At 40.1% G+C, this 13890-nt stretch overlaps 1 protein-coding gene across 1 annotated transcript in view; it reads right to left on the bottom strand.

Annotated features, from left to right (window-relative positions):
* Positions 1-13890, bottom strand: part of KCNG2 (potassium voltage-gated channel modifier subfamily G member 2) — a 52436-nt gene that overhangs the window by 23126 nt on the left and 15420 nt on the right. The window lies entirely within an intron of this gene.

A 13890-nucleotide genomic window follows, 5' to 3' on the forward strand; every position in this document is an offset into this window, starting at 1 on the left:
GAGGTCAGAAGCCATGCTCTTACTTTTAGAGGGTTTAGTTAGTGATTGAATTGAAACAAAACCAGTGTATTACCATTTTTAGAAATTTCTAGAGGTTCAAGCTATATCCTGGACATCAATGCATACCTAGAAGAGAAATCTAGTCATTTGGATAAATGGTAATTTACAGTTTAGCAACTTAATAAAAAAACTTAGTTGCAAATTTTTTTTAGATCATTTTGGCCTATCTACATTATGTTCCTATTACAAAAAGCCTATAGGGTGAGGATAAAATGGATACCTACAGTACAGTCAGAAATGTGATGGCAGAAATGTGAGTAATTCCCAGCCTAAATTCACCAAGCCTAGGTAGCAATAGCAATGGATATGTGGGAACTGAGGGCATGCTGGGTCTGAGCTGAAACCAGAACTTGCCTGGGAGCCTGGAACTGCTGGAAGCTCTGCTGTGGGCTTGGCTGCAGTTGTGGACAGGGCTCCAAGCAGCCTGCCACCAGCTCTGAAACAGGACATCAAACCTCAGAATGAAGCTGAGCTGGAAGTGACCCGATTGCCATTCTTACTTCTGGATAGCACAGAACCCAACTGGTCACACTTAGAAGGAACTATGTATAATTACAGGATTTAATTTGTGCCTCCTGCTTATCCCTCCTTTACCACACCACAATCCACATTGCTTCCCTACTTTCTCTGAAGCTCATCACATGCATTCTTCACAGCTCTCTCTCTAAAGTAATACTGGGATGTTTTCAAATACTACCATGTAATGTCATTTGTGAATCACCCAAAACTTCTGGAATTGCTCAAATATGAAGTAGGAAACAAGAAGTCACTGTAGGATGACTGGGTCTCCACAAAAAGACCCGGGCTGGGAGTAGATGCAGTGATGGAGAACAATTTTAAACAAAGGATAGAGAAACGAAGAAAGAGCTGATTAGTGAAGAACTGATGTTTTTGATGGCAGAATGGTTATCATGAGGCAGTAACTCCATAATTTATAAACAACGTTCTCCAGCTCCCTCTGAATCTTATGCCTTAATCGGGAGAGAAAAACAAACAAATGGGTGCTAGGAAAAAACAGAGAGCATATACATTCATATTCCCAGAGGAGCAAATTCCTTTTTCTTTAATTGGCTCACCAACTCTTAGCTCATTAGACTTATTCAAAACCATCTCTTACAGCTACTGGTGAATACTTTTAGTCATAGCCCTGAATCACCCTCTGAACATTCTTCCCAACCACTCTCAAACAACAACACTGCAGTAACAGTGGTACTTTTGCTTCAACATTTCTATGAGGATCCACTCTCTGAATTTCAGAACAACACTTATAGCAGACATTTGTAAAAAGCCAGAGAATGGTTGTTTTATGTGCAAAAAGCTACAGTCACAGCACTGTGAAAATTTCAGAAGAGCAAATGACACCAAAATCTCTCCAATTTCACTTCGGGGAAGAGAAATAATTGTTTAAACATCCGTTTCTACAGGGCAACATGAGCAACAGAGAAGAGCTCTTCGTCTGGCTAAGGGCCAGTAAAGGGCAACACTCACTCTGAGGAATGGGTGCTTTTACAGCACAGGCTTGAGTGCAGCTGGGATTGCAAATACCATTACTGTCACAGCGAGAGCGCACTGTCAGCACGGCATATGCTTTAAGGATTTGGTCTCTTGTTGCTTTCCCTTGGTAAGATAAAATATTCACTGTCACTACTGAGGGCTCTGTGCTTTTGTTTTCATGCCTCACTTCTTCCACAAGTCAACATACTAAAAGGAGTTTACATTGTTTTGACATCAAGGCCAGGATTTGCTTTTTTCCTCTCCCACTGTGTAGCATAAAGGGGTCAGATACATTCCACGGAACTGCTTTGAATCTAATCTTATATGCACTTCTTCCTCCTTCTAAGCAGCAGCTAACTCAATGTGAAAATCTGTAAGCATGTTGTTTGCTACAAAATCATGAATTACAGAGGGTAAGTCTCTTATTTTGTGGATATAGAATGACGTTGCTTAAATCCAAAGCTTAAGAATGCAGCTTTCTTTTTTTTTCCAATCATTAGTGGATAAATAGAAAGTGAGAGAGAAGTAGTTACAAATTAAAGTTGCCTCTGATTTAACAGGTTGATTTTGAATGGTGGATACCAGACGCTGGAGTTCAGTAACTAAAATGAATTTTCTGATATCACAGTTCAACATCCCAGAATTCATAATAGCTGGCAGCATTTGTTTTGGAAATCTCGTATTTAATCTTAGATTAAAAGATAAGCATGTGAAGACAGCACTTCCACCTTGTGAGCTGACAGCCCAAGACCAGGCTCCACTGCCAGTGGAACAGCTTGTGGTGCCATTTTAACTGTCCTCTAGAAAACCAAAATACTATGGGTTCCCAATTTGGCATCTATCTTGAGAAGTAAAACAAGCTTGGAAGATCTGCTTCTGATCTTATGTGCATGGAATGTATCATGACTTTCAATAAATATTAAAGGGTGTTTCAAAATTATGTAGGTCTTAAAATACTCTCTGCATGCCAGGGTTATCTAATGCATGCACATGCCTGCAGTAAAGCATCTCATTGAAGATTAACATTAAAAGCCAATACTTCCAGAAATGATACTACATTATCATCCAGTTGGCATTTCTACTATTTAATCTGACACATGGGTGCATGAAAGACTATTAAAACACAGTCTGGAATAAGCTGCCCATCATAGGGATGAAGGACAGAATTTGACTCTATATTTGTTGCTCATAATTTTGAAGTGCTGTGGGAGAAATGCTGTATGAATGTTTCAGTTTGAGGATCATATGCAGGGTGGGTCACACATTGTGTAGATTCTTTTTTTTAAGTATAGTCAAACAATTTTTATTCACTAAGAAGTACTTTCTTTGGCCATCTGTGTATGCACATGTTTATGTCTACACACACACACACACACAAGTTCAGGCACATTTTGTCAGCAGCAGACAACTGAGATCTTCATAATGCAGGCATTTCTTATCAAAGATTTTAAAGATTCAATAAATGTCAGAAGGACACAACTGCCTCATACTCTTCTTTTTGTTGAATAATTTCCCCATTGGAGAGAGGGTTATTTCTTTGCTTATTGCCTTTACACTTGGCCTGCTCTTTGCACAAATATTCTTCATTATCCCATCCTATCAGTATTGCTGCACCTAAGTCATATGTGATTCTGCATGTGGCTCCCCTGTCTCAAATTGCCTTGGATTAGAATGAAAAATGGGGCGAAATCGTTCCTACCAAGAGGCTGGAGAGTGATGGAAGGGAGGCAGTGGTGGAGCAAAGAGTGCAGGTGCCATGGCAGGAGAGACCTCGTGAGGAAGGGTGGCCGCATAAATCGTGTGCACAGAAATGAGGATAGAGGGAAGTGTCACGGGCAGAGAGCTCACACCTCTTCTGAGAAACCAGCCAGGCAGCCATGGGGGAAACAGGGAGAACTGAGAGCTCTTTGTGCAGTTGCATAGAAGGAAGCTGTTATTCTGAGGGTGGTTAATCACTGGAAGAGAATGCTGAGAGATGGTAGAGGCTCTGTCCTTGGGGATATTCCAAACCCATCTGGACACAGTCCCAAGTAACCTGCTCTGTCCAATGCTACTTTGAGCAGTGGCAGACAAATCAGATGAACTCTGGAAGTCCCTCTCTACTTGGACTACTCTATGATTTTGGGAATAATTTCTTTTTTACTGCGACTGTAAATTACAAAGTATTGAAAGTTTACGTCTGTGCTACAGTAGCAAGAGGAAGCCGTGAGACCTTTTAGTAATTAAAGTTTTAAGATTTCCTTTGTGAAATGAAACACATTTTGACAGAGAACAGGTAATTGTGTCATAATTTAAAGCCACAAACATGAAACATATATTAGGGTGACCACAATTTTTCTCTCAATTCCATTGAGAGTTGAGTCAGTGAATCTGTTCTGCAGTGCTCAGCCATTTTTAGTCAGGGATGTGCTGAAATCTGGCACTGCTGCCTGGGACCAGAGCAGTTCCCACTTCTTACTGTGATGTGATTTATAAATCACAGCACACACAATCACTTTAATACTAAACCTTACACATGCAATTCACCATGCATTTGGTGATATTACAGCTAATAGTGTGGACAAGGAAGCTTAGGAGATCCAGGTTACTCTTGTAGTTATTACAATCCAGTAGAACTTGGACTCCCAATAATGGGCTCTTGCCAGTCACTGTGGGAACATGGAGAAGAGAGCACCTGCCCATGAGGCTTACAAAATGCAAAACAGATGGGGTGTGAGAAATACATATCTTTAAAAAAAAACAGAAGAGACCCCAACAAAACAAAACTGAAAAGGGGACTGGGAGGATAAAACATGCAGCTTAGCCTGGAAGGCAGACTCTATGGGATTTGGGAAATTAGCTTCTGAGATTGTCCACACTGTACATTATGGCTCCCTACATACTCATTATCACAGAATTGTAGAATCATTTATGTTGGAAAAGACCCTTATGGGATCCCTGAGTCCTACCATTACCCTGACATTGCTAAGTCCACTACTAAACCATGTCCCAAAATGCCACATCTACAGTCTTTTAAGTACTTCTAGGAATGGTAACTCACATACTTCCTTGAGCAGCCTGTTCCAATGCCTGACCACCTGATCAGTGAAGAAATGCTTCCTAATATCCAATCTAAACCTCCCCTGGCACAACTTGAGGCTGTTTCCTCCTATCCTGTCTCTTGGTACTTGGGAGAAGAGACTGAACCACACCTCACTACACCCTTCTTTCAGGGGAACTGCAACTTGGAACATTAACAGTCAAATTTTACATATTTCTGTATTTATTATCAGTAAACTTTAACATCCCTAACATCCTAAGCCCCTGCTTGGGGAAGGCAATAGCTCAAGAAGTTGCAAAGGTACTAGAATTTTGAAGAGCCCTTCATTTTGTCTGTTTCTCCATCAAGGTAACAGGAAGCGGTGACATCACTTTACACACTTAGCTGAGATGTCCCCATCTAACAGAGAAAGGATTTCTTGTATAGGCATGGAGCACAGTAGCTAAGATAGTCTGCTCCAGAGAGTGTTTTGGGGGCCTTGAGGAGGATTCTGCATTAGTCAGTCCAAGAAGCTAAGGAGACTCGTGCTGTAAGGAAGGCTGCAAAATTCAGCATGTGAAGCTGGACATCGTTGCATACTCTGGGAGTAGATTTTCCTTAATATTTTCATCAATTCAGTGGAGGAAAGAAGTAATAATTTTCTTCTCTGAACATCCCTCATCACATTTAAGCCACACTACATAATCAGCTGAAACAATTCAATTTGTTAAATGAAAAAAATTACTTGACTCAACATTAATTATTCTGACATATGCCCATAGCTATTTGTCTCCATTAGACAGATTATGAGTTATCTTGTGTCACTACACTTGTCAGAGTTTTATAGTGAAAGTATGAGCATTGTGACATCTTTAAGAAACCAGGGATTTGGTTCAACTACCTATGTCAAGGTATGGGATCCTTACCTGTATCTTCATAGCTAAACCCAATCTTATTCTGCACTTCCACAACCTTTCATTGCCCATTTATCTTTGTACCCTAAATAGCATCAAACAATTATTTCTGTGAAGGTGTTTGAACACTTCAGTTGTACTGAGACAAAGGCAGACATGCTAGATAAAATACAGACAGAGGAAGCACTGCTTGTTTTTGCATCCTACCCAGAATTACAGAATTCTGTTCAGGCTAGCAAGTCTCAAGATTTCACAAAATTCCTAAACATGTATTTCACTTAAAGAGAACTATAAATAAAAAACAAGCAGCAACTACAAGGATTAGGCAGAAAAGTTTTTCCCCACAGAATTATTACTACTTACAATAAAACAGAGCATCATGTTCAAACCATGCTTTATTTCTTTAGGTGAATTAACCCTCAGTTGGTTACTAGAAAAACAGGTTTGTAAAATGTACTTTCATCCTCAGTTCATATTTCCTGAACAACTGAACAGACTCCAAATATGCACCAAGTGGATGATGTGCTAAAGGGAAGAGACTTCAGAGCAGAGCTGTAGCTCCCAGGCTCTGGTAAGATTAGATTGGACATGGAGATTTGTTTGATCCAGTTCCTGTTAACTGCAGCCTTGGATTAAGTATACAGTGTCAAGAACCTAAAATTAAAATGTTTTCTGTCTGCACTTGCTTAGTCAGAGACTGAGCCCTGTGAACACAATACCTTTGACCCTTACTGGCAGCCACTACATGGTGAAGTTTTTATTCTTCCATGAATCACACACAAGTTTATTTTAGGAGTCTTACTGATTAATCCTGTTAGTATCCCACTTAATCAGTCATTCTGAAAAGGTACTATGAGTTAGTTGCCAATCTGAAATATTTCTTTCCCAGTTATTAGATTGTTGTATTTCAGAATAAAAAATCATCAAAATCCAGTTTTTAAAGTATCTGCTTCAGTCATGATTACATACCCACAGCTGGCCTAAGATACAATGGGAATGGCACTATCAAATGCAGAAGTGACAGACTGTGTAGTGTTTTAAAACAGCATTGTTTATCCCTCTCACCCAGGAAATTAAACAGATTGTCTCATTTCTGTTGCCAAAATTCGGGAAGCACAAAAAACCAAACAAGTTTTGGTGTCTTTGAAAATCACAGAATTATCACTCAAGTGTTCCAGTTGGTCTGCAGATCACTGTGGGGGGAAAATGCAGTTTTTAACACAAGCTCTGCTCCTAACACTGATCTTTTCTTTCTGATCCATCCTACTGTTTTTTGCAATTCTATACTTAGCAGCTTCCCACCCACATGATTAATATGCTTGATTTTGTACAGAATATACCAACTAGATTTCTGACTAGAAATAAGAAGGTTTGACTGTGTGATGTCACTCTTGGCCCAGTTTTCACATTGAGAAGTTCATAAGGATTTGCTGGACATTTTTCCCAATAACTGTACCTGTCCTTGTGTCTCTTTCAGGGCCACACACAGGTTTGTATGAATGGTTGTTAGATACATATAATTGAAGAGGAAACAGTCTCAAACTGTGCCAGGAGAACTCTAGACTGGATATTAGGAAAAAATTCTTCACTGGAAGACTTATCAAGCATTGGGACAGGCTGCTGAGGGAAGTGGTTGAGTCAACATCCCTGGAGATTTTGCAGACACAGCACCCAGGGACGTGGTTTAGTGGTGAACTTGGCAGTGCCAGGTTAGCACTGGGACTCAGTGATCCTAAGGGTCTTCTCCAACCTAAATGATTCTATGAATAAATGCTCTTATTAACTAACTGCTCACAGATTTCAGATGTAGATCTAGCCTTTTTAATTTCCACATGAAATCCTCTGAAGAAAAGATAAATTGTATACAGATGCATCTTGCTTCCCTTGTTAGCTTGAATTAGTAAACACTGGATTTTATGTGCTTTCATTATTTTTTTGCAGATGACATTCCTTGTTCTCATGCGTTTTTCATAAGTCAGTTGTGCACTGACCTCAAAAATATTCCCATCTCTACTAAAAACAATTCTGCCTCTGAATTTAACATGATTGCAGTTAATTATTAACATCATTGCATAGAACACCTTTTAAATTTAGACTCATTAAGATTGTATATTTAATCCATGGTTGGATTTAACAGGAAGTGGATCAAACAAAACTCCACGCGCAACAGAATTATCTCAGAGACACACTGGTTAAAGGATAGCTCCTGGCCTAAAGTCTGTCCACTTTAGCTCATGACTCTCTTTGTGCACACATCTGGAGTCCCCAGAACTTGTTCTGCCCTGTTTGTCCCAATATCCCTACCCACACTCACAGTGGCACACATATTTTGCACAAGGTTAATAGGGCTGTGGTTCCAGAGCCCTTGGGTGAGGTGACTCCTAAGCAGAGGGGGCATGATGCCCACCCTGAGCACTGGGAATACTGACACAATGCTAATAACTGTTGCTTGGTGCAGCAAGAATTACCTGCCCTACTTGCTGTGCACAGAATTCAGGAGTCCTGTCCTCCAGATGTGTTTGTAAATGAGAAGGTGTTCCACATCTTGCTCTGTACACAACTTGCATTTCCACAAGGAACGACCTGCCTGGAGTGGGAAGTTCCCAGAGCCCTTCACTTCTATTCTGTGCAGTTTTTACCCAGGAACATCTACATTTTGCAGCTTTCAGTTGTGATGAAATGGAAATACTGCAGCAGCTTGAAGTAAGTTAAAAAAATTGAAATTTGTGCTCAAATAAATAAGAAAACTAATACTATGACTAACAAAGAACCCCTCACATATTTATATAAATTTAACACAAACTTCTGTTTCAAAATGTCAATTTCATTACATCTTCTGTCCTGAAGTCCTCCTAGACAAATGTGGTAGCAACATCAACTTTCCCAACAAAAGCTGACAGGACAAAGCCACAGCACCTGTGTAGAAGCACTGATTCTTTTGGTTCCTGGAAAGGTGGGAGACAGTTTATATTTTTTCTCCCCAAACAGGTAGAGTGTCTTTTGCAGTTTAGGTTTACAGATGCATTTCCATATTCTTACCATGCTATTGAAGAGGATGAAAATGACCTGTAATAGTCTAAGACATCTCTGTAATTTCTCTCACCAACAATCCACTTTCCCCTCCACTGAACTTCCATTGCTGTATTCAGTAGAGAAACACAAATTCACTACACACACTCATTCATTCAAAGGATCATCTGATAATGTTACCAGTTTTAATGTTTCATAAAAATCCAAAATTATTAGAAAACTTTGCGCTTTCTCTAATGCAATTATTTTGATCAGCTCACAGACCAAGCATGTAAGCATTTTTAAGACCTTGTTCTCTATAAAATTTCAATGGACTTATCTAAGCAACACAGTGGGAATGAATGGATTCCACTGTGAAGATGATGGCTTTAAAATCAGCTAAAATATGACTGATCCAGTTATGTGCAATATCATCAGCAGTCACATTGAATCCTTCATACATCACCTCTCCTTTCAAAGACACTGGAGCAGATACAAGAGGAAGGCTGACAGGTTAATTATTCACAAATGAAATAGATGAAAACATTTCACTGATATCTTGCTGGAGAACCCTGGTAGATCAGATGTCATGCAGACACTCTCTGATGTAACATTTCTAGACAGCTGCTGTAGTGACAGATGTGTGAGAAACTCAATTCTAAGACCAGCTCCTCAGTCTGGAGGTTTTTTCACCCAAAAGGTTTGTATGTACCAATGAATAAGGTGAGCTCTTGAGGCAGTGAAACCAGACAATAACATCAACACTAGGACAAAAATCCAGACCTTTAAAGGATGCTCAAGGTGGCTATTTATTCACTAATTGTTTATACAGTTGGGCTAGCAAATGAACAATTGCTGTTCTCCATGAGAAAGCTCTCCTCTGTTCAGAATTCCTTCAGTTTCTGCCAGATTGCTCACCACCATTCTACTTGCAATGCCGGCAAATACACAGAAATACTGGGATAAAATACCACTAAGGAATTCATTTCACAGCATCACCACTACTGATACGATTTTGTTTCTGAGCAGTTATTTTCATGCAGCAAAAGGACGTGTTGTTACTCGTAAGGCATACATTATTCTGCAAGTGAGACAAATAATAAATCACTGCCAGATCCCAGTATCTCTGGCACACTCCAAAGCTGCTGGTTTCTTCCCCTGTGTTGTCATGCTTTAAATCTTGTTACCATCAGAAAGATGATGAGGAATTTCCAGTTACTCCAGCTCACTGCCATCTGGCCTTCCCCTTCCACGAGGAAGGCTCCATGAGCTGCACAGCCTGTGGTGCTCACAGTAAGAACTCGGGAGGTGTTTAAGCCTTCACTCCAGGTGAACCATTCATGGCTGCCTCATTGGTTTTAACCTCTCCCTGCAGATTCCTACTGCAGGGCTGGGTGAGAGAGGCTGACTGTGGGGTGCTATGCAGACACATGGGCAGGCTTTACACCAGCAAAACCAGTGTCACTGCACAGACCGATTTACCCCAAATCTGGGTTACACTAGAGATCTGTGCAGAAATGTCACTCCCAGTGTTTGCTGTGATGGCTTCACTCAGAACTGAGCCTGCAAAGGGCAACGGGCCCTGGCAATTCCAAGGCCAGTGGGAAACAGGAATGTGACCAAGATGGTGAACTGGGCCAGCAGAGCTGAGAAGTTGCTTCTTTATTCCACCTTTACATGAGTGGCCGGGTCATTGAGCAGCTAAGAGGATATCCATGACTATTTCACTTTGAGCAATGGAAAGCTGCCCTCACTTTCTTGTGTTGCCAGAAGATCTGATGGGCTCTCAAGGAAGCTGGAGACTGGTAAGTGTAGGAATAATTTTGCACCTCTTTTTCTTTCCAGCTGTGCTCCTTGACTGCCAAAGGAGGCTCCCTGGAAGGTGCTCTGCAGATGAATAAGCTGGTCTAACTCATCAGGTTGTGTTTGCTGGGGCACTGCAGTGCTGGCATAGTCAGGGGAAAAAAGATGGATGTTCAGCTAAATGAGAAAGATCACAGAATGGAGGAAGTTCACAGGTACCAATTGAAAAGCTGGGCTCCAGCTCTATTCCAAGCCTGTACTTTACTTTGGCAAATATAAGGTTTATATACTACACTGAAGAATCTGGAGCATGGTGTCTACAGAAACTCTTCTCTCTGCCTTCACAGTGACAGCAGTGAATAGAAGTGATTCTCAGGCACAAGGCTTACGTGATCAGCAGCTCTGTATATTTGTATCATGCAATACAGCAGAACACCCCAGATTTATCTACCTCAATTCTACTTATCCTAGGGCATTTGTTCCAAATAAAATTTCATTATTCTATTACTGTGGGGTTTTTTTTGCTAGCAACCAACCTTTACTGTTAGCACAAAAGATACACTGAAGAAATAGGCAACAAAATAACTTTCATTCTCTCTCCTCCTGAAAATTCTAATTAAAAGACATCTCATAAAATATGAATTCATATCCAATTTGCTTGCTCATCAAGTAAAAAGTAAGCACAGATATCAGCATCTAAAAATCTGAATAAAGATCAGCAAATAAGTAGCTAATAGCTACTTAATGAAGATGCTCCAAAAGAATGCATGTAATCTGATTTGTACTGCATAATTCTTTTTGTATTATTTATTTTACACTTTAAATGACCTTATTTTATTTAATACATTCAGTTTCAGTAGCTCACTGATACAGAATCATTTAGTTTAAACTCTGATTAAGCAGCTGCTCTCCAGTTCAATCATGGCCCTTCCCAACAGCAAAAATTTTATTTGGCTGGTGAATACACAAAATGTTATTTGGCTGGTGAATACTTCTATGCCCTGATGGGAACTTGAAACCCCATTTGGTCTCAGAAACCTTGTCCTGAAGTGTATCATCATTCTCCACAAAGTCTAGCTTCAGCTGAATCAGTAGAAATTGAATGGGCTATGGAATTGGGTTCTAGAGAGGTCCATCCTCAGGCTTTTGAGGAGCTGGAGAGGAGGGTGCCCCTGGGAAGACTTGCTGGACAGAACTGGAAAGATCCTACCAGTGCTATACAGTAAACTTCATGCATAAGATGAATTTCTGTGTCTCTGTCATCATTATAGAGATGTTTTTAGTGGCTGTAAAGGATAGCTTCATGATCTGGAAGGGAAACAAAGTGTGAAATAAATATGAGACATGAGCAAACACAGATGGGTTTACAGAAATAGAGTGGGAGAGAGAAAGCACTTAGCTAAACCTCTTGTGGTCAGCTAAGAAATGTAAATGGTACTGTTTTGAGATAAAATATGATCATAAACTAAAATCACTTGGTGGTTTTATATTTACAACAACTAAATCAAAAAGAAACATGTAATTACAGTGTGAAGAAAGAGGAGAAGGATAAAAGGATAGAGATCAATATGGTGTAAAGCAGATACTTCATTATTTTAGAGCCTAATTCAAGCATATGCTGAATCCCTGCACTTTTCATGTAATTTAACAAGTGCCAAACAGCTTGTAAGAAGCTCTCTCCCTCTCTCAGAATCAGGATCCCAGTCTGCTATATCACCTAAGAAAATCATTAACAAGTAAATGCATAACTGGTACTAAGCCCATGATTAAATATACAAACACTCCCCTAGAAAATATTGTATTTTCCCCCATGTGTGTTGCATATCTATGCAGATATCCACATATTCCCCTCAACAGGCAGGGAAATGACAGACATGAGATCTGCAACTCGAAATGCATGTGGGTCCCCAAAACCAGCCCTCAGGGAGCACCAAGGAGGGTCACATCAGTCATCAGCTCCCACTGGCTTCCAGTGGAAACAAGCAGCTTGAACCTGGTGCCTGCACAGAGGCACCCAGAGCAATCTGAGACACCTTGGGATATCCGAGGACAGCAGATGTGGCACAACAGCAACAGCTGGATGCCTAGAATGATGTGCTGGTACATCTAAAAAAGCCGTCTTTGGGCAGCCAGGGCTACCCTAGGTAAACAGGTCCTTTGAGAATCTGTGCACACAGTGCCTTTGGGGGTTTATTTTTAATCTCTTGGCAGCGACAAAAGGTCCTCCATATTCATAACTTTTGAAAGTATGGCACTCTTACATCAAAAGTGAGTGCTGCAGATCAACTGATCTCTCCATGCAGATGAGATACTTACAGAAACAGCAGAAGCACTGTTAAAAAAATTAGTGGATTTCTACCATGCTTTCTTGCATGTAAACCTGAAAATCTCTGTGATTAAAGTAAAACACTGTCTTGGAAGAAGTTTCCATAAGATTCACATTAGGCAGCAATATTTATTACTAAATGTTTCCTCATTTATACTATTATTTATACTATCATTTATAGTATATTATTTTTTACTAAATGTTTCCTGTTTTACCCAAGCTGAGCACATTCAGCAATTTGAATTACAGAGCATAACTCCTTAATTGTCAAGTTAAATGTGATCAGTGCAGATTCTGGTTTTGTAGCTACCCAGCCTGTGCATGTGAATTTCCAGTGTCTATAGCTTCATCAGGTGTCTGCTCATACAAAGGTACTTGTGATGGGGACCAGCTGGAAATAAGTCTGTGCACAGTTATAATGTGTGTATGAACGTGTGTACAGGTTGAAAAACAGAGCACATTATTCCCTATTTTTGGAGGGGAGATACCTTGGTCACAATGTCATTATGGAAAACCTGATGTTCCTTGCCCTTTCAAAGCACATACACACACCCAAGAGACAAATGGAAGAGAAACCAGTGAAAAGGGTTAATGTCAATTGGTTTTACCTCTTCTGCTGCTGCATAAATGCTGTTTTCTAAAAATAGCAAATAGCCTTTCCAATCCTGGACTGGTAAAGTAGAAGGATTTTAACCTAAAATACATCCTCTATGAACCACAGTAAAAAAGTCCCAGTTTCCTCCAACCCCTAGAAATTCTGCTACTCATTGTATTTATACAAAACCAAAGCCCAGCTATGAAAAAGAAATTAAGCCTAACCACCTAAATATCCTTTTCATATGCTAGAATCTCATGCTTCTGACCTCCTGCCTCTGTTTTATGCATAGTCTGCATTCCCACTGACTTGACAAAACTGGGAATTTGTTGCAGTGACAGAAAAATCAAGGCCACTTAATTCACCAGTCTATGAGAGTAAAGCAAGGTACTTTTCATAATGTATGTACAGGCATCACCCTGCACAGTGAGCACCCACTGGTAGCTGTGTTGGAATGCCTGGATATCATGTGTTTGTCAGACTGTCAGAAAGATTTATAAATACCCAGCTACAAACTGCAGATGAAGCCTTGCAGTACAGACAGGCTACACGCACCTAAATTAAAAAGGTGTCTTAATTCTCGATACACAAAGACACAGAATGGGGTTTTTTTGCGTGTAAACCTGTCAAGATTTTCAGACTGTGGTGATTTTGCACACAGAGAATCAAT

The sequence above is a fragment of the Sturnus vulgaris genome, chromosome 1, assembly GCF_052056855.1.
Source record: "Sturnus vulgaris isolate bStuVul1 chromosome 1, bStuVul1.hap1, whole genome shotgun sequence".
Lineage (NCBI taxonomy): Eukaryota > Metazoa > Chordata > Aves > Passeriformes > Sturnidae > Sturnus > Sturnus vulgaris.